We start from the raw sequence: 26,122 nt of genomic DNA, 5'->3' as shown, positions 1-26,122 counted from the left end.
TGGCTACCATTTTGAGTAATGGTGCACAAAACTAAAGGCAAATTTATTTCTTCAATAAAGATGTGGCAGAGATCTGCTGGTAAAAATCTTCTTATTTCCTTGACCTTGGTTACATGACCTACATTGGGGATAGAAAATCTGTTGAGTACAGAAGTTACAGTTCACAGTGCTTTTTTATAATGATCATACAGATGAATTGAAAACTTTAGGCAACTACATTGAATGATGATAAACTACTGCTCAGTGGTTTGGTGACTTGAAAAATAATGATACGTGCATCTTTGCATATTTGTTTTTCCTTGATCATTTTATGGTTGAAAAGCATGTTAGTCACTTTCCTGGTTTCCTAGAACAACTAGTTGCTTTATGAGTTTTTATGATTGTTACTTGTTGAAACAAACTTACTTAGGGATATTTATGTTCCACTTTTCCATTGTGTCCAAACTCCTAAGTATCTGTTCATTTCTTCTCACAATTTCCTTGGCATTTCCCACATCATCCCAAGTATTTGTAACATATTGGAGAGAGAGATGTTTCTTGTTTCTGATTTTTTTTTCGAACAAAGGAAGAGTCTTAGTCAAAAACAGTTGCCAAAATCATTGTAAATGGAAGGATTATTTACTAGACGACATGTACACAGCATTGTGCAGTGGTTCAGCAAGGTGCCACATTTAAACCTACCAAGACAGCACAAGATGGCCTGTCTTTTTTCTTAGATGTTGGTTAGACTTCCTTTCAAGAGGCTAGACCTCTTAGATGTTGAGACCTCAGGCTGCGTTTCTACAGTATGAGGCATCTGGCGGCAGACAAAGGGGTTCTTGCTTCCTTCTCCTCGTACCTCCATGTACTCTTTCCTTCCCCTGCACTGCAAGGAGCTAGGCCCTCTGTTGGCCAACACAGAAGTCATGAGCCAGATCAAGGAACTAATCCATGCTAAAAATTAACCTTTGTTTTGTTTTCAACTCCAACTGGCTCCTTTGTGGCGTTCACAGCAATGTTTTAGAAGTGGTGGTGCAGGCATAGTTCTTCACAGTGCAGCTGTGAAGGACCTGCTTGGCCAGTCGGAGGTGAAGGTGGAGCTACAGAATGATCCCATCTGCTGAAAATTGGTTACTGTGGAACTATGGTCTCAGATTTCCCATCTTCCCTAGCAAGAGCAGAGCCCTTCTCTTGCCTCCTTACTGGCTCCTTAGGCTTGCATAAAAGAGACCCAAGACCTGCACAATTACTCTTTAACCATCCTTTTTTGATAAGGCCACTATGAGAGCATTTTAGGTGAGCAGATTAAAGTATTTTTTTCCACTGTTGAACACTTAAGTCTTGAAGGCACACTGATTATTCTCTACTTCCTATCTTCAGGTGTTGCTGAAGCAGTCATTTTTATGGAATTGCATAAGCATGGCCAAAGGTTGGGAAAGCTGTAAAACCACAAGTAGCTAAAAATTCTCCAACCTAAAGACATGTTTGTGGAGTGATAAACCTATCATCAATAGCTTTGCAAGTGGAATGACAGACTCTGTTAATCATTGTACATATTCTGCTCTAAAGGGTTCAGATATTGTCACCAAGGAGTGGTCCAGTCCCCCCCTCATTAGGATGATGAAACAGCCCTACTTCAGAGGGCTGATTCTTTGAGGTACAACCAGTTAGCCTGCATTGCTGGGGTGCACCCCTGGGAGGAGAGCAAACTAAAGGTGGTGCTGGCTAGGAAAACAGAAGCTGCCACATCAAACGGCAGTTTCCACAGACTGAATAATAATCTCATGATCCAGTGGAGAATCTTCGACTTCTGTATGGGCTGTGAATTCCCCCCAACCTTGGTACCATGACTGTTAGTGCCCTACATATCTCTTCCTGGATCACACAAGGGTACAAACCTGAGGCAGATGACGGATGGGCACATTTCTGTTGAATGCATTCTGGTGTGGATATTGGCGCTGTGTGTTTATTCAGGCTTTAGAGTGGCCGTGCAAAGGCGGACAGTGCTTGATCTGGCATAAAATCTGCCAGTGCAAAATTAACCTGTCAAAATTGCCTTATTGCATTTGAACCAGCAGAGTGAATTTATACTGGGTGAATACCTAATGTCCCATTGCCGTGGCACTTGAGTAATGGTGCACAAAACTAAAGGCAAGTATATTTCTTCAATAAAGATGTGGCAGGTCCATTACCTGTTGCCTTAGAGTTTACCATACTACTGGAGATTAGTAGACCAGAAAAAGTGGAACTGGGTGCATTTAGGGTGAGGAGTACTGAGGACTTTTCTCTGGTAGGTGGAGAGGAGCTGGTTTTGGAGCTGATATTCAAGAAGCTTCATGAAAACTATGCTGTCGGTAAATATACAGAGCATGGAATCTCTGGATTCAAAAGACAGCCCTCTTATTAATGAACGAAAGCAGGTGTGTCTGTCTCGTATCACAGATGTGTCCCAGAGTAACTCCTCTAAGGGATACTGCTTAAAACACCCTACTTCATTGGTTTTATCAGGTCAGGGACAATGTAGCTGATAACTGTTATTTGAGTAAAGAGGTGTGTATATCCACATGTACAAACACAGGCAAGACCATGTCATTGATAAATGTAATGTCTATGTCTAGATGGGTCTGATCTATATTTTGCAGGTCCGAACTGGAAGCACTACTGACAAATACAGTTTAATTATTATCCTTAGAGCCTGGTTCTCACTCAGCACTGTGTGGTATCAACAGCTGTCTGCTGCCTACCATTCCCTGCTCCATAAAAATAGACAGAGACAGAGGCAAAATAAATTGAAACCATAAAAAGACAGGACTGATTTTTTCTTTTCAGGGGAAAAAGACAAAAGTCTTTTGTCTGACAAGGCAGACACAGGCATGAAGAGTTCAGTATGATACCCTTAGAGGAAAGCATTATCAAACATTTACTCAGAGCCTAGAGATTCCCGGATATGTTTATCTAGAAAAGGAAGATAAATTAAAAAATGAAGTCAGAAATAACTGTTTTAAGTAGGCTAAGTATCTCTCAAAATGACTCAACTATCCTGGAAAGTGTTGCAATCTGCACTTCAGGCTGTCCTGCCCCTTCCTCCTTGCAGGTGAACATTCTTGGGAGGAAGAATTTGCCCAGCTCCTTTGCTGGGTAAGCAAGGAGCAGCTTGGCTGAGAAAATATTATTTCTAGTGCTCTATTTGTAACCTTGATAAGATCTCCACAGCAGCAGAAGTTGCTGAATAGAGTTGGTCATGGCATTTTGACAGAAGAAGTTTTCCACTAGAAAATGCTGTTTTAATGAAAAAATGTTGGGGAGAACAATTTGGTGTTGACAATATTTTGGTCTGAAAAAAATTGGGAAAATCTGAAAAATGTCATGGAAGGAAGAGGCTTTTCTTTTTTTGCAGTCTGCTGCCTTTCCTCCTGGGAGCTTTCACATCAGGAAACATGACTACCATATTTTTCTTTTCTATTTTGGGATTAGTGGCTGAATTCCCAATGCATCTCCTCTTTTTGACTCTTTATTTTAATATTATTCTGAAAAGCCTCTAAACCAAACAGGAGATGAGAGAAGCTGTAAATCTTCAAATTTCTAAGGTGTCTATTTTAAGAAAGAGAAATTTTGAAATAAAATCAAAATAATACAGTGGAAGGGTGTACTATAATTACTTGCCCATTTTGTTTTTAATAGTTAATTTTATACCACATGGCCTAAAATCTCAGATTAAAACTGTTTTCTTTACTTTTCATGACTTATCTTCATCCCTTCTCTTTACCCTGAACTGCTGGATGTAGTGATGGCCAGAGACATGTATATCATATTCTTTCAGTAACATTATTAGTTTCACCAACAAAGGTCTTGGGACCTGTAAGTGCCAATCTAGTAATTTATCACTTTTCCCAGTGATTGTTCTTCATGAAACTAGTGGAGAAAATGGTATGAGTAATAAGTGTTTCTGCAGAGGCAGTTTTCACAATTGTTCCGCTTCATGACTCCTTTTTTTCCCATTTAGTATTAAGACTACAAGTAAAAATGAAACTTTATTTGCAGTCAAAAAAGGTGGGGAAATAGACGCCTATCTTCCTCACTGTCTTCAGCAAGAATGTTATTTTTAAGATGTTTCCATGGGGTTTTTGGAAATGTATTTGGCAATCAAGATCATTAGTCAAATGTGCTGATTAGTTCTGTCACTTTGCTGCCTGCTGTCACTAGTAGCCATTTCAGTATCACCTCTCATACTGCTTTGCTGCTGAGGTTACAGGAGCCTTCCCCTGGGCCTTCCCCTCCTTCCCCCACACTTGCCACATCTCTTTGAGTGTTGTCTTTTTCAGGGTTTCACAGTTGAACATGGAACATTAGGTGCACCATGCAGGGCCAGGGTATACCTTTGCTCCTGGTCTAGTGCCAGCTGAGTTTGCCTTGGGCTCACAGGTCCAGGGAGGAATTACAGGGACAGACTGGTCTTCTTCCACAGCAGTGGCCTGTTTTGCAGACATGTACTGGTTCAGTCAGCCATGGCCAGTACTGCAGCTACCTTGAAGTGGTACACATGACAAAATCCAGCCTGCCATCTTTGTCTGGGAGAGGATGGGAAGCAGATAGAAGGCAGCTGTCAGACACACAGATACCTCCTCCTGCACTTGCCCATCAGCCAACAGAGTCAGAACTGCTGCTGCTACTACCAGGGAAGAACACTTCCCTTTCCAGGAGCCAGCCGCCACCACCAAGCTGTGCACATTTTCATGGTGTGGACTCACCATGCAGGAATGTGCCAAGTCACTGGAGGTGATCACACCGTGTAAAATGTGCTGGAAATAGTAACAGGATTGATCAAATGAGGTATCTGGAGAAAGCATGCGGTTCCTAACTGGAATAGCTAAGGTGATCATAAGGATAGAGGTGAGCAGAGAGAGAAATAGCTCAAGGTCGTACAGCATGTTAGGAGCAGAACTTGGGTGAGCATCCAGCATCCTAATTATCAGGCCATTTTCCTATCACCAGTCCTATTGTAGACTCATGCTTCAGGTTCAGCAGACATACATCTGCTTCGGATACATTTTTCCAGGAAAACATTGTCTCTACTTAACACAAACTGTATCACACCACAGGGTTTGCACTTGCTGTGGGTGCTTGGCATCTTGACTCTGGTGTTAAAATTGGCAAAGACACAGGTGATATTCCCTTTGTCGAGGCTGACTGATGGAAAAAGCCAACATCGAATGCCAACTGTGATAGGAGGCTGACGTAAAAGAGGCTGTGGAATCATATAGGATTGCTGCCCTAGTTATATAATGGGGAACAGTTTTTGTAAATGCTCAAACTGATGTACGTTATGTTTTGGCATGTGTTTGTCAGTGCCCTTGTTTTGTAGCCTTGCTGAAGACTCATTGACAGATGGCACTCAAGAGAGTGCTTTTTATAGATGCCAGTGTCCAACTCAGATACGCTTTCTGAAAGCAAAAGGTGTTTGAGGGTGGAGGAATCTGATGCACTGCCAAAGCATGTTGTAAAAGGTGCTTTAATGGTACTTCATACACTTCAAAAGGGGGAAGTATGTGGGGGATGAATGAGGAACCTCAACTCTCATGGATTTTGAATCACCAGTGATTCTAGTAAGTGAACGGCATTTATGAAATGGAAGAGCAAGAAAACAGTAATTTAATGGGCATGTACCATGTGTCCAAGAGAGTCAGGATTTGGGCAGTGCTTGTCTAACCTGGTGCTCTGGAGAATGATTTCTTGTCACAGCTTGGCCAAGTTCTTACCTGGAGATTAAGTGTGTTATAACTGAACCCAAATGTAGGCTATCTATTACTCCATAGCAGTATTCTCCTTTGTGGGACAGGGTCCTCGGGACTAACAGTGACCCCAGTGAAGGCTGTGCCCTTGCCAATGAGATGCTTTCCAATGAGAGCCAAACATGGTGGGCAGAGCCAGGTGCTGGTAACAGGCTCCATCAACAGCTCCAGACTGGAGTAGTGATGACTCAGGTGCAGGATTCATCCAGGGTATCCCTGTGGGAACAAAAGGAGATGAGGCCAGAGACAGGGTTAGAGACAAGACTGCAGTGTGGATCTGAAGTCCAGGCAAGAGGCAGAGCTAGAGGCTGGCACTCCTGTGGCATGTCTAGCACAGGGACTGATGACTCTGGACTGAGTTGAATGAAGCACTGGACCATTGCCAGGGCAGTGGGAGAGGCCCCAGGTGAGTTTTATCAACAACAGTGAGGCATCTTGGTGCACTTAGGACCCTGACACATACATAGAAAGGTGCGGTTTTGCTACAGGATAACTCACATGCAATGGCCGTCCAGGTTACCAGAAGGAGCAAATAGAAGTGGTTTCAGCTGCAAGAAATGCAAGGAGTACTTTATCTCTACTTATGAGTGGGTAGATAAAAGTGAACAATGCGTTCTGTATTCTGCTGTCGTTAAACCCTTTATTCAGTAGAAGTATCTGGATCACAGTGTGGCTGCTGTTTCTAGCTCTTGGGCTGAAGGATTTGTAGGCTCTGACTTTTTCCCACGTTTTTGTGAGTCAGGATGTGACAGTCTAGCCGTCTTCAATTCCGAGCCTTTTGGCTGGCATGTGTTCTGGCTACTGGGGATTCAGGCTTCCGGTTGAGGTGTTTGGGGACAACGTAGCAGGCAGGCTGAAAAAGAAGCATAGTCAAGGGATTTATTAACCACAGACACTTCGCTCTTACATGTACTAGGAAGCTATACATATCCCTGAAACAATGCAGGTCCATGAAGTACCTTTTGTGGAAGTTTGTGGCAGAGACAAATATAGAATCTATTTATTCTTGGAAGTGTTCAGCTGTGGAATGATCCTTTCTTTTCTGGAAGATATAAAACCACTTTACCACATGCTTTACAACTTCTGCAGAAAAAGAAGCAAGGCTGGAGAATCAATAGCTGTCTCTGAAAGGCATCTCTGAGTAGGATCTGGTGTGCACTGAATAAAGTATAGGGTCTTTTGCAAACCAATGGTATATATTCCTGAAGTATACATACTGAAGTATCTGAAGAGTATATTGTAAAGCAAATATATTGTAGTGCAGGGGAAACAAAGACAAGGTGATACAAACAACTGCACAATTTCCTTATTCTTTTCTGCAGTCTCATATTTATTTTTTCTGTATCAGGTTTGTTGTGTGCCACTTCACAGGGCTTAAAAGACCAATAGAAAATGTTTAACAGTATAAGGCCTACTCTATCAGATTTTTAAACACTAAGAAGCAACTTCACCAAGGTGGCAGTGATATAGATACTCTGTGTGAGCCATTTGAAGCCTTTAGACTAACTGGATGTATACCCATCCTTCCTGCGTGCCCTTACTAGAGTACGCAGAGTTTGTTTGCTGCCTGTGTCATGTTTGGTACAGCAGGAGAATAGTGAGATGCCTCCTCTGAAGGGGACCACATCCTAGAGAGCTTCTGCTTTATGTAGACAGCTTTTTCCTCTTCACTCTGACCTTTTTTACTCTGGTCCAAAATTCAATCCTTAAGACTCCTGTTCCAGGCTACCCTCCTCCTCATCTCCTCTTCTCCTATGTATATGAGAAAAAGTTCTTCTTTTACAGCAGGCTGTTTATTCCCTGCTAAGCTGCAAATGTCTATCCCCAAATAGGGGGATATAAAAGTTTCCAAAGAAAAAGTTTACCTGCATTTTTTAACATAAGTAAAAGGTGGGCAAAGCTGGCTTTTCTTTGGATTAATTCTTACACATTGTTGCTCCAGTTATGACTGATACTATCTCAAAGCAGATGTCCAGCTGGCAAATTTAAGCTCTGGGGATGGAGATCTGGTGAAGTATTCAGAACTAAAAAAACACCATTGAACAGGAATTGTCAGACAATGCTAATTATAGGTGTGGCAAGCAGCTGTAACAACCAATATGACAATTTCTTCTGTCTCTCTCTCTGTGTTTTGCAATTTAATGTTTGTACACTCTGTTGCCTAATTTTAGAGCAAACACACCCTAGCAATTTGCAACCAGGTAATGCTTGTAACTATCTGGAACGGAGATTATCTTAAAATGGGAAGTAAAGGAAACACTTTTCCATGTGGCTGTGACGCTGTCTGTTCCTGACCTCTCTAATGAATGGGATTTAGGGAAAGCAATCATCAGAGGGAGGAGAGGAAGGAAACCCAGGGGAGGAGGTGGAGCAGGACAGAATGCAAAAGTGTTAGAGCCAGCAGCATCAGTAATTGCACAGACAAAAGTAGGACCAAAGATTTACAGTGAGCAAGAAGCAGAGTCAGTGTGTGGATAAAACCAGTATAAGGGAGTGTAAGGAGCACTAGAAATGGAGGAGAATGCAAAAAATTAGTATGAAGAAGCAAAAATTATAAGAATGGGTAAGAGAGAATAAATAATAACTATGATTTGAGACTAATGAAAACCACCACCAAACACGTGTGGCGGTGCAGTCCTGTTCACAGAAGCTGCTGTCTATCCCTGAAATTATGACAAGGAAGATGAGCTGTTACTTTTGAATTATAACAAGTATCTTCCCTAAATAAAGAGCAGGTAGAGGAAGTCTATCCACAAAGTATTGGACTGAGTCTGTCCATGAAGTATTAAACTGAAGTCTATGATTCTCTTAAAAAAAGAAGAAAACTAACTTGCATTTTTGTAGCTTTTATTTTGGTCTATTAGTACATGAATCCTGTCCAATGCATTTACTCAGCTCATCTTGCCTGTCTCTACTTTCTGCATATAAAATTCATGAGGAGGTTCTGCAGGGGTTTTGGTGAGAAGTGGCTTCAAAGCTCAGAGATATTAGTTACATGTAGCGTCTCATAAACCTTAACTGTGCAAGTTTTAGGTTATGGCAACAGGTAGTAATTTAATATAACTTCATTGTTTTTAGTACAGTCCTGTAATCAGAGCAGTACTATCAGACTGACCAGCATGAATAATAAAGACAGACATAGTTCTGTGTTAATTGTCATTAACAGTTGTTCATTCACTTTAATGTCAACCCACTTCCAGATACAGTAAAAATAGGTTGCATTGCATCTGGATGAAGTAAATAACATGACAAAAATTTGTGTGGATGTGCTGTGTGACAGTCACTCTCAAAACAGTATCACAATTCATCACGGTAGTAAGGTAAAGCAACAGTGTTTAGGAGTGATTTGAGGAGAGGGGAACAGAGGAGAGAGGAAAGGAAACGGAAAACATAGTGTTATATTTTAATAGTAGTTACATTCCTTTCAGAAGCTACATTGAATTTTTAGTTGATGTTTTGTGCAGGAAGTCACCAAGTTCCTCTTGAATATAAACCCTATAAAAGTTCCTTTAAAAATGCTTATATTCACAGAACATGAAAAGAAGTTAGGGAGGACTGTGTGGGAACCAGCCCAGGTTAACAGGCACTATTGGCCTTTGAGAGTTTTTAGGCAGCTCAAAAAAGATGGGGCTGTGCTTATAACTAGAGAAAACACACAGTCTAGAACAGAAGTTTGTATCTCTCACTTCATTAGAAAAGGATAAATTTAGTCATAGTGCAGAACTATGCATTATAACACTGTTCTTGAAATATTTCAAGCAGGGATGTCTTGCAAATCTGAAAAGGTTCTGAACAATGGAGATTTTTGGAATGGAACAATTTGTGATTGGCTTGGCTGCAGTGTTACAAGAGCCTTACACTGATTGGGGTGTAATTCTTGCTCTGAAATTAAACAGTGTTTTATACCGTACTTGCACACAGCATTGTTTTTCAGTTCCAGAAAAAATAATTTAAATCAACTTCTGTGATTCTGGGAAAAAAAAAATAAATCTGGTGTTTAGGTTGGCTGAGCAAATAGAGATATTTTTGAACTGGCTTCAAGAAGTTTCTATGAGATAACATTTGGTTTTCAACAGATAAAGTTGAGTAATTAGTCAGCCATGACTGAAATCAGAACTATATAGCTGAAACGTGTTGTTTAATTAACATTCTCCTGCATTTGGAACTATCATAAGACAGTAAATAGTTCTGAGTCTTCCTGAAAAAATAATGGCTGAAGACCTGTAAAATCCATTATGTAATAACAGAAGTGCTGTTAGCGTTACTTTAGTGAATTTGAAGAGCTGACTTTGCCAGCCCTCCCTGGATTTTCTTGGGAACTTTTCATCTCAGGCATCTCAAGCATCTCCAGCTGTAAACTCTACTGATGATTTTGCTCCTGCAGTATGTTGTAGTGGATTTACTGAAATGAATTAACTGCCATTTTGAAGGGGTGGGTCTTGTGTTCCTAAAATATTTTATTTTTGCAAAGTTTTGGACAGATTGTCTACTATGTTTAGGGACTTCTTTTTTCCTACTTCAGGCTCTTATACAAGGAGCTTGCATTTCTTCCTTCACAGCTTAAGATGCATCACATAGGACATTTCTAAGAAAGTGAAGCATACATACTCCTTTTCTGTGGAGTGTGCTTCTGATTTAAGAAAGAACAAAGGTACTTGGTGGCACACTTACCACTTCATCTTTCATGTCTTGAAATAAGACAGTATCTTTGGTTGTGATCTAACCAATTTTAAGAATTAGTTAGAGTGGCATTTACTGAATGCTTATGAAAACTCCATTTATGATCATGCAGTTCTGAATAATATTTTGCTATAATGAGTCTCGGTGATTTCCAAAATCAATGTGTCTATGTTCATGATTCCTCCTGGTGCAGTCTTGTTGCTGTTCCAGACACTAATGCTGCTGTCTCAGAGCCACCATCACGCCCTTGTTTCTGATAGTTGCTCCGCCCAATATTGCAGGTATAGAAGTTGTGATTTCTGTTCTCTCATTTCAGGTAACCGGCTTTGTGTCTGTTTTGATCTTTTATTTAGTGATTTTTAAAGTTCAGAACTATTTAATTGTTAGCAAATCAAATAAAAACTGCCCTCATTTTAGATGCTTGAAATTAAATGTACAAATGTAAAGTGGACTTCCAGGGCTTTCTTTGCAGTCAATAGAGAGACAGTTTGACCTCCAGGGAGCAATGAATTTGTTGGTAGTCACCAGCTAGGGCAAGATGACTAGTCTTGAATGGATACTAAGTATATTCAGTGACTATACACAGAGTTGGGAACACCCACCTTACACTTCGACATTTGAGTTTTAAACTTCTGGATTAGAAAAGATTAATTCTATCCTTAGATAATATAACAAATATGGCTGGTGTAGTTTGTGGGATTTTTGTTTATTTGTTTGGTTGATTGATTGGTTTTGTGGTAATGTGAATATTTAGATGCTTCTTGTATTTGCTATATTTCAGTGAGAAAAATATAGATTGCTTGGAAGCTCCAAGTCCTGGTTAATTCAATACATATATGGCAACTGTGTAGCTGTATAACTGGAGCACTCCATCATTCTCTTCAAACTGATGAAAACATGAAAAATCATTGAACTAGGACGAAAAAAAAGGTCATATTTCACAAAGTTATGTGCTAAGAAAGTTACAGTGGATAAAGTATCTCAGAAATGTGAATAGAATGAGGTTTTGGCTTCTGGAGCAGGCAATGAATGACAGCAGTGCAATATGACAAACAACAGAAGTTGATCTATTTGCTGCTGGGAATGTAGGCTTTTTCTTTAGTCAGCTGTTTGTTAAATGGCTTTAACACTTTAAAATACAACTTCTGATTGTATTTTGAGCTGTGCTTAATTTCAAATGTCACAGGATTAAAGAGCTGAAGCACTTGTTGGTCTCAGGCAAACAGCTAGCTCACATGCTGGTCATTGTAGCCTTTGTGGAGCAGGCTGGACTGGGCAGAGCAAAGAGAAAACAGTCCATACAGACTCCTTATCACGCTGGAAATAATTTGCTTTCCTGTTTAGTAGCTAAAGACCATCAGTTCATCTTTCCCCCGGGTCCCTGACACATGAAATAAAAATCAAGGCATAGCTGGAGGCTCACTGGCCTTGAGGAAGCTGGAACTGCAAAAGGACTGTTGATTCTCTGATCAGCTTGTGCTTTTGTGATCACTCACTGAGCTGGGATAATGAAAACAGAGAAATGCTAGCAGGGAATCTGCCCAAGAGGAGGGGTGGAATCTGAGTCTGCCCCAGAAGGCAAGGGTCAGAGATAGTCATCCTGGGGCAGGAATGGGAACGAGAAGCCTCTGTGAGAGGAGGAGGAACAGCTGCACTCCAGCTACCTTTTGAATTCAACCAGCAGAGCTGTATGGATGTGACTTCCCCCCCAGTGTAAACCAAAGCTTGTACTTGCAGCACTTGACAGAGTTTTTGTACAGTGTATGTAGAGACTTTGCTGCACTGTAGGAATAGAGGGCTGAATACCTATGTATGTGGATTTGCTAACTGTGTGGTAGAAATATTAGTGTGATAAGTATCTGGTTGCTTTTTAATATGCATACAAACTACAACAGCTGATAATAGGTTTTGAGCTAGTGGTGTAGAATTAGAAGCTGCTGAGATAATGCCACTGATAGCTGAGCTTGCCAAACATGTTCCTCTATAAAAGCAGCAGTGTGTTTCATCCCAATGTAAGTACAGTTGATTCTTGACTTGAGTGAAAATAGTTCTGATTTTTTATGGAATGCAGAATAGTGAATTTAGATAAAAACGTGGGCTTTCCAAGAGAACCTCTCTCCACCTCCACCACCCCAAGTAGTGAAGAGGTGTTTACAAGAACAGTGTTCATCGTGCATTAACTTTTTGTGGCTTTGGGAAAAACGCTAGGCTTGGTTTTAGGAAAGTATGTCCACTCCTTGTGTTTTGAGAGGCCTTATATAGAAAGCTGATGGTAGTGGATTCAGGCTTTGGTGGCCTTCACTTGGTGAGAAAACAGCAGTGTGGATCTCATGGATTTTCTCCAGAGTGCAGGCTGTGCATTGAAGAGCTATAGATTGAGGCAGGTGTACACAGTAGCCTTCACCCATAGCACAAGGTGCTTGCTGTGAGAAGAGTCTTTCACATTGTGTGATGTGAGCTTTTGAGCTGGGCAGAGACCCCAGAGTGCCTGTATACTTTATAAAACGTGATCTTTATAAAACATTACCTTCACCTTTGATGGTAATTATTAGGAATACAGCCACATATCTGAATATGTTATCAGAATTATTTCTTTATCAGGAATCCAAAAATTTAAAATGTGCTCTCAGATTGCTGAAAATGAAAGTGCCGTTTTAACCCTGAGGTGAATGACATCTCAAAACTATAGCAGTATTAACATCTTTGTATCTGTATAACAACACTTTACATCCTCCTATTCTTAGTCCAGTTTATAAATGGTTACTTGCATGGCTCAGTATGAACATTACTTGTGTCTACAATCAGTTACTAAGGTCTCAGCACATGGTTGGGTTACAGAGGCTTGAAAAGGTGCCCCTGAGCCACTAAAACTCAGAAGAGCTTTACTAACTGTTGATACTTGTCCAGGTGTGCAAACTTAGCCCACCACTCAGCTTAAGCTTCCATGAAAGATATTTAGGTGAGCCATATTACCTCATATTTGGGGTAGTCTGAGAGCATGTCCGAGGGTAGCTGAAGTGATTAATCTGACATGCTCTTACTTGTTAAGGTGCCATCATTGGATCATATGACAGAGACCAAAATGTTTGGCCTAGGTTGACATCCAGTAGCCTTTGAGGTAGGGTCAGCCTACTCTTGCTGGAAATAGCAGAAAAGATCCCTTCCCATATGCATGTGCAATTTTTTAGTCCTCTTCATTTTGGGGGGTGTGTATGTGGTCACCACAGCACACACTGCCCTGTGCATGCCCCCGTGACTGCTCTCACCCTGGACAACATGGAGAGTTGTAGCAGAGAGCAATAGTACAAACCAGGTAGGCAAGAGCGAGTCCATACTCGCTGAGATGGCAGAATCATAGAATGGTTTGTGTTCGAGAGGACCTTAGAGATTATCTAGTTCCAACCCCCTGCCATGGACAGAGACACCTTCTACTAGACCACTTTGCTCAAAGCCCCATCCAGCCTGGCTTTAAACACTACCAGAGATGGGGCATCCACCACTTCCCTGTGCAACCTGTTCCAATGTCTCACCACCCTCACAGTAAAGAATTTCTTCTTAGTATCCAATCTAAATCTACCCTCTTTTAGTTTAAAGCTATTATCCCTTGTCCTATCGCTACGTAGCCTTGTAAAAACAACATGTGGACAGAAATTTAGTTATGTTGCTGCCTGTAAATTTGTAGAGTGATTATTCCTTTAAAGATGTGCAAAATCATGGATAAGCACCATTATTTAGGATTAATCTTAGTATTTAATTCCTTGTACAGTTTTGTACAAGGTCTAAATGGGAGCACCTACTGGACCACATTGTGATGCTCTCCCACTTTGCTTGCCTACATTTTCTTCTTACAGAAGGAGGAAAAACTGAAGAGAAAGCAATTTGTACCCTTTTCTTCTTTGTAAGCTGGATGCCAAAAAGTGGCCCTGAGTCTTGATATCCCCCAGGTCAAGAGAAGACATGGTAGGTATGGATACACCTGAGGTTTGCAAAATACTGCTGGTTCCCACAGTATAGACACAGCTTGAGAGAATTCTCTGAACAGATTACTGTGGTGGCACAAGGGTCAGAAGAAGCATATATATCTGGACTGAACAGGAGCAATTAAGGGCTGGGGAAATAAAAATTATTTTACATTGAGTCTATTGTAATAGCAGGAACTCCTTCAGCTGCTTACTTTTATCCACCTGGATCAAGGTGTCTGAAATAATTTCATGTCTTTTGTTGCACCACACAAGGAAAAAGATGAAAAGAACTCAACTTTTGTGCTCAACTCTTGCTCACAGGGTTTATGTTGAACTCAGTAGGATCTGATGCAGAACTCCTTTTAGAAAGTATACAGACTCTGAAATATAGTGGAAGCCATGCTTCTAAATTCTCAGCAAAGGCTGGCTTTATTTTTGTCTTTTGCAAGGTGCTGTGCAAATATACAAGTTTGATGAAAATTTTCATGCCCAGGTTTTTAATGAATGCTCAGTTCTTACTTATCATGAAAAAAAATACTTAAATATCTTACAGATGAGGCTGCTGGTGATTACCGTTTTGTAATGTTTAGCATGCAGTTTTAATGTTTTGAATTTTTCTTAGCAGGATGAGAACTGCACCATGACTGTTTTAAAAATAGTCTTCATAGCTGAAATGTTAATTGGAGTTTCTGTTGGGGAGGTTGAGATTTAAATGCTTCCGAAATAGCTTTACATGGAGCAAAGTAAGAATTAGGACAATGTGAAATATGTATCAGTGTTGCATCAAAATGAAAATATGGAGTGCTACCAAACCTAGACTTATGTGGAGCACTACAGAAGTGTGTTGTGTAGTATCCATGGAGTAGGATTGTTACCTTGCAAGGCAGGAGACAATCAAATAAAACTCACTTCAACCCATATTAGCTATTCCTATTAGGAGACATTGTTTTTCATAGCTACACTTTATGAAGTATATGCTATGATAATGGCCGAGTGCTGTGATACTTCTTCTTATTTGGTAGATCTTGTACATGTGGATGAGATATTGTTTTTCCATGGATATGTTTATATGAATTCCAGCCAGTGCCTCTACCTAGAAAACTATGTCAATGTAATGCAATGTTATGTAAGTTTTGGTTTGGTTCTTATATGCTGCACGTCACAGAGTTAAATGTCTTCCAGAAGTGCATTAAGTTCTGGAATTGTCATCTACTACGTAAGGTGTTCTCTCTCCCATTCTTTCCAAAGATGACTTTTGTGCTCTCTTTATTTTTGATGTCTTTTAAAATAGTTTTTACATTATCTGTATGTGGTTCTATATGTATTTATGTGACTCACATTCAGAGTAGGAGATAGTGAGCTTTGCGCTGGGGATAATTCCAGTGGAAACTCATCCAAAAGTCTGAGACTGTCCTGAGAAAGCTCTGTTTTCTGCAGAGCTTTTCTTTAGAGATGGATAATCACATTTCACCTGCACAATAAAGCTACTGGCTGTTCTTCCTCATTCTGTCTCTCGCTGTAGTGACCTTTCACATAAGTGTCGCGGGTCCCAAACTTCTGAATTCCTTAGAAATAAGGATGCACTGAAAGTAACCCTGCAGATTAAATACAGATCTTAGACCTGCATCCATTCAGGAGTGGTTCTCAAAGCAGCTGTATCTTGCACTTGCACACTTGCACTGCTGATTCTCTGTAACATCCAGGGGTGAGTGGGATGGTGGGACCCAGGTTAGAGTGTTCACGGGAGGACTCCACACTGGAAGCAGTGTTGCTGTGAGATATTCCTCCCTTCCTTTCCTTCGTTCTTTCCAGCTTTTCAGGCTGATGTCTAACACTGAGTCTTCAAATTCAGATGTTAAAGCTGAAGCAGTGACTGATATGTATCACTCAAGTGATTATTAGGATAACTCAAGCCCTTTTGACCAAGCATTACTGTTGTGTAGCTTTTTACCTTTGGGATTTTTCCCCACCTGTTTATTGCTTTTGAACTGAAATAATCTGAGTATCACTTAGGAGCTGAGTGTCAGGAAAACATTGATCAAATTCCAAAACAGTTTTTCCAAGTGTGGTTCTTTTGCCTTTTGCTAGCTGCTTCCTCATGCTGTTTATCCAAAACTCCACCTGCTGTCAAGGGCAGTGCTGGCCATGTGAACCGCCTTCATGTCCATGAAGCAGCTGTACCTATTAGGCTTAATTTCTGCAATGAATTACCAAGTGTATGTAATTTAAAACTCACTCTTCTCCTCTGCCCTCCTCCCACCGCCAGTCATCTCATTTCATCTGCAAGCAGTGATGGAATTAGGTTGCCAAGAACTTGCAAGGTTTGCTTTCTCTACACCAAATTTAGCATAATGTATGTATGGCTCGCTCAAGAAGGACAGTTTTTCTGTTTACCTGCCATATCATATAACACTGTCCTCATCATGAATAGCAACATTAGCTCTTAATTTTTGTTTATTTTGAGAAGGGAGAAAAGAGGGAAATGACGACTAAGCTTGGGAGGAGTGCAATTGGATGATACAATTCTCTAAGAAATATTTTAAGATACCAAGACAGTCTGAAATTGGGACTGATAAGCAAGAAAACTCACATAATTTGTGTGATATCCAGAAAGCTGTGTCGAAGTGAAACTGAGAGTATAATTTTGCATTGTAGTGCTCTGTACTATATTTGGATCAAGCAAAGAGAGAAGGAAAGAGAAACAGAATTTTTTGAAAGTGCAAGTGGACACCATAATAATTCCTTAGGTAATTTTTTTTTTTTTTTTTTTCAGGAGATCCTCACGTACTGTGGAAAAATACAAGAGTGTCAATAATGGATTTGAACATGAGCTACCAGCAAGCTGGATGAATTGTGTGATTGTCACATCCACTGAATGTTCTGGAGCATCCCTGACAAGGTTTTAATTTTCTGCTAGTGCAGACTAACTTTATTTTGAATTTTATTCTTACATTAGAAATTTTTTGGCCTCTAAACTGTATCAGCAACTGAAAGGATCTGTGAGGACTAATGTCATGAGGGGAAGAGGAGGAGCAGACACTGATCTCTTCTCTGTGGTGACCAGTGACAGAACGTGAGGGAATGGCCTAAAGTTGTATCAGGAGAGGTTTAGGTTGGATATTAGAAAAAAGTTCCTCACCCAGAGGGTAGATGGGCACTGGAACAGGCTCCCCAGGGAAGTGGTCACAGAACTGCCAGAGTTCAAGAAGCATTTGGATGATACTCTCAGGCACATGGTGTGACTCTTGGGAATGGTCCTGTGCAGGTCTAAGAGCTGGACTTGATGATCCTTGTGGGTCCCTTCCAACTCAGCATATTCTGTGATTCTGTAACCATTTGTTCCAAACAACCTACATAGCTCTTTTTTTTGTCCTTCTGGCAAGTATCCATGAACACATTTAAGTTTTAGACAGCCTTGAAGCAATCATTACAGCTGTATTTGACCAATAGATTGCTCATGATCCTTAAGTGATATCTCTTAAGTACAGGGAGCCCAATCACTGTGAGGTTAACGGTTTGACCCCTCGAAGAATCCTGACACTGGCTTAGAAATAAGTGATTTCACAGTGATACTGTGAAATTTAGGGGACAGAGTTTTTAAGTTGCATTTTAAAAGTCGCATTTTTACTGTTTTCTGATCAAATACACCCATTTTTATCAACATTTTTTTGCACTTCCATCCATCTTTCCATGTTCCTTTATCTTTTGTCAGCCAAGTTTGTGAATCTGCTTTTTGCAGAATTCTGTTTGAACGGAGTGTTGGATCTGGCAATATTTCTGAACAACTCGTAATTGAGAGGTTAAATATTGTATTCAGTGAGTTTGTTTCAAGAAGGTTTTCACATTATTTGAACAACTCCAAGATTTGGTTACCTGGCTCTCCTGCAATAAAACACTTGATTTTTAATTTTTCCTGGGGTTACCACTATACATCACATTTGGTGTCAGAGTCTGTGACACTTGCATAGGTCTGTAAAAGTCTCTGAACCTCACTTAAGTAACACTTAACAAAAATATACATTGCATACATAGTTGGCAGTGGAGACATGCCGCAGTTAGATGACAGAGCCAACCTATGAGAAGGGACTCACGTTGCATTCCCAAAGGACACATCTTGTTGAAATAAAAGAGAAGGAAAACAAGAACATATCATGAATAATCTGTGTATTTCAAAGGGAACAAGGTATGCCAAGAAAAACATAGCAATCTTGCATCTGGCTCGAAACAACATTTAGAAGCATTTTAAAAAGCTTTCTACTTTGGTTTGGTGCCAGAGTGGGTTTCAGGGTACAGGGCCCTTTTTTTTCAATTTCTTTTTTTTTTATCTAGGCACAATATTGAAAGTACAGAATTAAGAAAAACTACTCCTAAGATTGGAACTCATTTATTATCCTGTGTAAAAAGACATAAAAAATAGGATGTCTTGGAAGAGCAAGAAGAATGTCCTAGAGAATAGCTTAAAACCAGGACACATTTACGTTGACTGGATTTATATGCAATAACAGACAATGAAACTGATATTGGTTGAAAAACTAAAAAAGAAATTAGACTTCTTTTCAATAACAGTAGATGAATGATAATGGTGCTGGAAACTGTTGTTTTAGTTACCTGAGATCAGGCATAACAGTCTTAACTGCAGTGGAAGTACTCTTTCTTTAACAGAGAACATTACACAGCAGTTTCTGCTGGCTACATTATATAAAATCCATTCTGCTGAATACTATTCCTTGGAGCAGTTATTAGCAGAATACAAATGCACAGAGTTGGAAAAAAACCCAAATAAAAATAAATGCTTTTGTCAGATCACATTGTTATGAATAATCAGTGAAAAGTGTGTGAATGGTAGGGGAATGGACATGAAGAGTAAAAGGTACAGGAGTAATGCTATCCAGCTTTAGGTGACATCTGGCAGAAGGTGACATCCACAAAACATAGCTGGTTTGGGCAGGAATGAACTAGCAATGAGCCAAACTTAGTAGTATTTAGAAAGGAATATAAGGGCTTGCGTTTCTGATCAGTGCTGTGTTGCCATCTGTCCCTGCTCTAAAGAGCATAGAAACCCTAGTGCCTCTTCATGTCTACCTGCTTAGGCCATTACCTGAGCATCTGTTTTTGTTTTGCTGGATTTTGGTATTCCCACCAGTGAGCAGGAGTACAGAACTCTAGAAAGTAAGTCTGTATAGGTTAAAAGAATAACCTAACCTAGTTGTAAAGCAGGAGGGAAGGGAGGGACATTGTACTGTTACTGCTCCTGTGCAATGTGCTGTCCACTGTGGCCTTTTGGACCTCTCCAGTTTTCTTCTCTTCCCTTTTGGCTGCGTTCATTTGGAGGCATTTGGTGGCAGCACTTTTTTTCTCTAACTGTGTGTGAGCTACAAAACTGAACATTATTCTGTGCAGTTGGTTCCATTTATTTCCAAAGATTAGAGGAATGTGCTTTGAGGTTTTAGATAGTGACATTTATGATGGTCTAGAGTGCTGACTTCAGCCCCAGTGGAGCCGGCAACTTAGGACACTCCAGACCAACCAGCTTCAATAGAATAAAACTAGTTTGTCCTAGATAAAACAACCAAACCAAAGCTTTGGAAAGGGGCAAAAGATGGAATTTCTGTAAGAAGTTCTATAACCAAATGAAAAGTTTCTGAAAAATAATAAGTTAACACATCTAGAAATTATCTAGATGATAAAAATAAAAGAGAAAAGATTTCACATTTTGTCTTCTTTTCTCTGCAAAGTGTCTGAAGTTTCTTAGCTACCTGATGGGAGGCAGTGAAAGCCTAAGATCCTGTAGGCTACTATGTCAGAGGGAAATGTAACTGCCTTTTACAGATTTATTTTATCCTGCCTTTCATATAACTAGACTGTTTTCTGCACTGGGTATGTTTTGGTTACATTGATCTTCAAAAAACAAACAAACAAAAAACACAAGCAAAATCAGCTCAATTAATTTCAAGACCTTTTATTTGGGAAATAATGTATGAATAATATAAAGACTGTCAGATTAATGTAGTATCAGACAAGGGAGAGAAGATGTTTTGCCAGCATTAGATACTTAGCGCAGGCATTTGTGATGTCTTAGGCCACCCAGCTGTTGAATCCTGTGGCCTCAGCCACCACATCAGCCAGCCAGGCTGCCTAGGCTTCCTCTGTAGGTAGCAGAGTGAGACCTGTGGACAAGGCAACTGAAAACACCTGAGTTAAGGGAGTCCTGATCAGCCAGCAAAGGAACCTCTCCTCCTCTGCTGGATATCATGAGAATTGCTTGCTTGGGAAGTGCCTAAAATTGGGTGATACCAGTTATCCTTTCTATATAAATTTTTAAATAACTAATAAACTGCCTCAAGTATTTTATGAACTGTCTTGAAGACACTTGCTTTCTGTTGTTTTAATTTCCCAGGAGTATGTTTTTTATTTCTTTTCAGTCCCCTAAATTGCCCTTACCTAGTTTTCACATCCCATTCCTTGCTCCATTAAGATTATCAGAACAACACTTCATTATTTGGCCTTATCATAGGTGAATCAAAACCGATGTACAGTGGGAAATATTGCTTACTAAATTTAAACATGAAGGTGAGCTGTTATTTACATGCAAGACAGCTTTGTTGTTATGATCATTTATTTATTGCAATTCTAGTATACTGGGAGCTTTGCAGCACATTCTGCTTGGTGTGCTCTCTGCTCTTTGAATTTCGGAATTCTCCTGAGAACAAAAGGCTGGTTGATCTACTCTTGAAGCTTGACAGGTGATATTCCTATTTATCTTTTGAAAATGAGACAACAAAAGGTAGTCACCATTCTTTCTGAGCATCTGGAAAAATGTAGATAGCAGATTTGACCAATTTTAATTCTCTTCCTCTGTTAATCACCCTAGGTAGGAATATTTACAGGTTTTATGATCTGATTGCCACCTTCACGCAGTGTAATTCACCACCACAGCTGTGAATAAATACTGCAGGGAAGATACCATGAAAGGTAAAGTATACAGGTTTAAAGCTTCCAACAGCTATAACCAGGCATTAATAATATAATTTGTGTCAGCCCATAGGGGCCTGGTAGCAAGGGAATTAGGACACCTGGCCACAGAGCCAGAGTCATGAGCACAGGTTGTTCTTCAAATGTGTGCTGGCAGTGGTTCCCAAGGGATCCTGCTTTAAATGAAGGCTTAGTCACACAGGCTGGCAAGTGGAAGGTGGGCAGGGGTGATGCAAACAGCCTCATGCTGGTTCTTCCTGTTTTCTGCATGTTTCTGAGCATGCTCTTAATTATATTTACCCAGGTCCCATCCCAAGAGTCAGGGGGACGATGGATTTGTTGTAGATGTATATCACTGCCCTCTTATGGACGGACTCAGTGGTAACCAGGAAAATACTCCTGAGTCCCCCAGCAAGGTACATGATACGCTTCAAGTTTAGAAAGCCTCTGTGCATCAAAGGGAGGCAGCCTTAGGTTTCACTGTGGTAGAATGTGTGAGATTCTGAATTATTATTTTAGTTACTGGCTTGGACCAATTCAAGTGTGGGGGGGGGGGGAGGGACAGGTGAAATTTTATGAAGGTGAAGTGGTGTCCTGCCCCAGCTCAGCCCCTTGGAGCTTCCTGGGGCAGCCCTGGAGCAGCTGTCCATCACTGGCACACTGTGAGCACTGCCCCACACCCCATCCCAGAGCCCAGAGTGGCCAGTGGGTCAGAAGTCCTGCCTGATGGGTGGTGGCTACAGGGGAGCAGACCAGATAACACCATGTGGCCATTGTGTGGTCGTGGCCCTGCCATCTCATGGATTCCTGGTAGCTGGATATGCTGGATCTATGGGTGGTAGCTATAATTCTCTCTTTTTCTCGCCCTTTCTTTCTTTTTTCTTCTTTTCCTAATCTCCTTTCTTGATATTTGGGTAACTTAAAGGTGAATGGGTTGGATTTCGCTGAGTTGTATGGGCTAGCATGTGCTAAGTCAATGCTTTGTGGAATATTTAGTTGAATGTTGCCCTTTAAACTTTTCCCACAGTTCCCTTATTTTCTGAAGTTTACCAGTAAACGTGTGTTATCTGACCTCCTGAGAAAACACATGTTGTGTCTTCTCTTAAATATGTGATTCACAGAGGCGAGGAGTGACTGTATTTGGTTTGACCAGCAAGGTCAACCCACTACACAAGGTATAAAAGAACTGAAGGCCCTTTTAATAAAATCAGTGGGGTGAAGTTTTGGAGCCTTGTATATTTTTAAAGTGAAATCCCTTTGATGAACTTGTAGCTCAAGGCTTGAGGTCCCTCAGGATGGAACAGCAGTACATGCTGTTACTCTGCCATTCTGGAAGGGGGATGAGCACACCAGGTCATGCAATTGCTATGCATTTGTTATAAAACAGTGGTTATAATTGCTGGACACTGTTCCACAGCTAACTACAATTCTTAATTGGCCCCTGGATTCTGTTGGGCCCTACTGGGTTCAAGGCCATACAGCCAACAAATAATGTCTTACTATGTTCTCTGCACAGATGCAAAGCTTTGTCTTCCTGAAGATGGCTCCTTGTACCCCCCTTATTCAATATAAAGCTGTCCTTGAAGCATGTTTTGAAAGCAAAATAGATTAGGAAAATGGCATTATTTGCAAGCAAACTGACAGTGTCAAATCTAGTTGGGTAACTCTGTGCAGTCAATTGAAACCAAGGCTTAATAACTTCTGTGGTAAGGGAAAGAGGGTATTTTTAGCTGGCAGTAAATTGCCTATATTTTTGAGCTGCTACAGTTTCAGTCCTTTTAAAAAAGAATGTTATCAAGCTCCAGCTCTGTTATGTTTGTGAGCTCTTTGCAATCTGTTGGAGTCTCTGGAGCTCTGGTGGCTGTGCTGGTCAGGCCTTGATCACCACTCCTGCTCCTTTTCTCTGTACCTGTACACTGCTACCTAAGGTGTCCATCAGTCAGTTACAGCTATAGCTCCCAGTCCAGTGAATTACTGATGCTAAAGAGGGGAGATCCTACTGCACTCCCTGCTCTGTTCCTTCCTCTTCAGGCTGTGTAGTTCTGGCTGTCCTCTCCCTGTCTCTAGGACTCATCTAACTCTACAGTGACTATTCAACTTGGCAACACTAAATAATCCCCAACAAAAACAAAGCATAGTTTATTTACTGCTTAGTAAGTTGAATTTGCTTTATTGTACAGATAGACACCTAAAGTTACACAAGAGAGGAGCTGAGGCTGTGTTTGGGAATGGGGATACAGACAAGGAGAAGGGAGAAGGAAAGCAGTGGAGCAGTACTATTGCATCTTAAGGCAACTGGCTGTTAAATCTTCTCTGCTAACGTGCAGCTGTACTCATAGCATCTCAACATATCTCTCACTCTCTCTCCCCCTCTCCAGGCTTCCTTATGCCATGCTCATGAAGCAGTGATATTCTGCTATTGCATTTCACAGGAGAAGGCACAGAGACAATCAGTAGGTCTCCCGACATGGCAGGAAATTGGAGTCAAGTGTCCCAAACTAGAGGTGAGTGTCTGAACTGCTGGCCGTTTCTCCTTACCAGAAGGGGCAACTAATCTTTCATCCTCCCTCTTAATTCCTGCTCTTATATGGTATTTGTAGTCCTGCTTATAAGCACACAGGGATATTTTTAATACTGCATTGCAAAGGAAGAGGTTTGGTATCCTTCTCCTGTCCATTTATCCATGATCTATTGCAAATAATCTGGTAGCTAGTGAGTAAAATCAAAGGTGCCTTCCATTTGTTGCTGCCCTGCTGTAGTCTCCCTAGTTAGCTGCCAGAATCTTCTAATTTCTAAGATAAATATGCTAACACTTGGATTTCAAAGTGCAAAGCCACATTGAGCATATTCATATCCAGGAATGATCCTAATTGGAGTTTTTATTAAATTTTTCTTTGTATTCAGGACTGGTAGCATGAAAATATATTATGCTGTTTGAAAGCTCCAAGCTAAAATGCACCAAAGATTAGCTTGTTTCTACATAATAATCATGTAGCACTTAAAAGTCACTGTGCAGACTGTACATGACACTCAGGGACATGTTTAAAACCAGTATAATCAACTTTCACTCTGGTCTTTTACTTTACATGCATTTAGAGTAGTCAAACAGAAATATTCTTCTTGCAAGTCTTGCTGAGCTCTCTTTAACTACCCACTTGTAAAATCCTTTAGTAGCATATAACATCTTTAAAATGAAGTAACATATTGGACCTGAGAGCTTCTGAGTGATGACATATTAACTGCCTTTCAGATTAGTCCCAAATATTTTTTTTTAAATTGTCTACATTTTGGTGATTGAATGTAACCACTTCTGCTTGTGGAGTTTGTGCAGACGGACTGCACTTTCCGTGTTCATGTTCTGTGAGTATTTTTGTGGTATGGAATACTTGGTATCCACAATACAAGCTGTGCTATTTAGCTGTGATTAGTTACTTAAGTCATTTGTTATTATTTCCATTGCCTAACTGGGAGAGAATAATTTATAATTAGCAGGGTGAATTTGGCTTTCTGAATAAAGCAGTAATTTGTGGGATGGGATTTATCAGGGAAGTGGAATTAGGACATTTTCCCTTTTCTTAATTGTACAGGTCTTGTCCTTAGACTCAATCCTAGAAAATTAAGTTATACTTAATACTTTAGGAAGGGAACATATTAATTTTAAATATTGTATTCTATTTAAAAATGAATGCAGCTGTGTTCTTGATATTAACTGTGAGGAATACCGTCAGTACAGATTTTGATTTATGCCAGGGTGTATACAATATATGCATTGTCTCTATTGTGTACTTGGATATCTTTGATCTGTGGGCTGTGGCTCTCCAAGTCACCTGTCAGTTTGAACCTGTAATGGGTGATAGAGTGTAGGCAGAGGGTAAAAGTTTGGTACAGGGTTTTAGTTGAAGCCACTCCTTGCTGTTAAGGCAGCTTTTCAGTACTACCTTCTGTTCTGTGGTACATGTGGTAAAATGATTTAGGAGCCAGGAGCTTGTTGTTACTTCCACATTTGGTAGGACTGGAAATCTTTATAAGGAAACATCTGGTGTTAAAGTCAGGGTAATTGCGATATTTAGGACTTGTAGGGCAATTTGGATTCTGCTGAACATATAGGGAAGTATTATACTGTGATTAGGAGTATTATCGTTAAATCTGGACAAATCACTGCTATTATGTAGTTTTAAAAATAAACTCAAGCTTCAGTATTGAATTGATTTTAGTAAGCATAGTCTCTGGCCTCTGAAGTTTTAGTTTAATCTGTATTTGGCTTTCAAATGGCATTTTGAACTCTGCCCAGTAGAGATGAGAGACTGAAATTGGACTAAAAAGTGACAGGACAGTGCATCTAGCCTCTCACTGGTTGGTGATTAGCATAAGTATTTGAGTATTGCTTGTAAAGCTATTTTGACCTCCATTGAGCTTATACAGAAATGCTAAGTTAGATGTTGGTGTGAATTACCTTCAGGGGGTGCTTGTTACTCTTCATGGATTATACAGAAAGACTAGTGTGATCTGGCTTCCAGCTCAGATGTCTGCATTAAATACCTACTGCTAGATAGAATTAATCAGGTCTTTTTTTTTTTTTTTTTTTTTTTTTTTGATATTGGCAGTAGCACTGATGAGGATCAGTTGCCTTAATTTTCAGCACATCAGTAGCAATCTACTACTACTCTGGAATTTACTCAGATTGTTTTTGATCAGTGATTGCTCTTCTTGTCAGTTATTTTGAATAACATTTTGAATCCT

General features: G+C 40.3%; 1 long non-coding RNA gene across 1 annotated transcript in view; it reads left to right on the top strand.

The window, feature by feature from the left end:
- The window catches only part of LOC116787495, a 127,770-nt gene that overhangs the window by 81,821 nt on the left and 19,827 nt on the right, over positions 1-26,122 (top strand). Inside the window, exons 5-6 of the long non-coding RNA XR_004357312.1 lie at positions 17,184-17,309; positions 23,761-23,886. This is a non-coding gene — a long non-coding RNA (uncharacterized LOC116787495). The remainder of the gene's footprint in view (positions 1-17,183; positions 17,310-23,760; positions 23,887-26,122) is intronic.

The sequence above is a fragment of the Chiroxiphia lanceolata genome, chromosome 5, assembly GCF_009829145.1.
Source record: "Chiroxiphia lanceolata isolate bChiLan1 chromosome 5, bChiLan1.pri, whole genome shotgun sequence".
NCBI lineage: Eukaryota > Metazoa > Chordata > Aves > Passeriformes > Pipridae > Chiroxiphia > Chiroxiphia lanceolata.
This window is presented reverse-complemented; position numbering and strand designations above follow the sequence as displayed.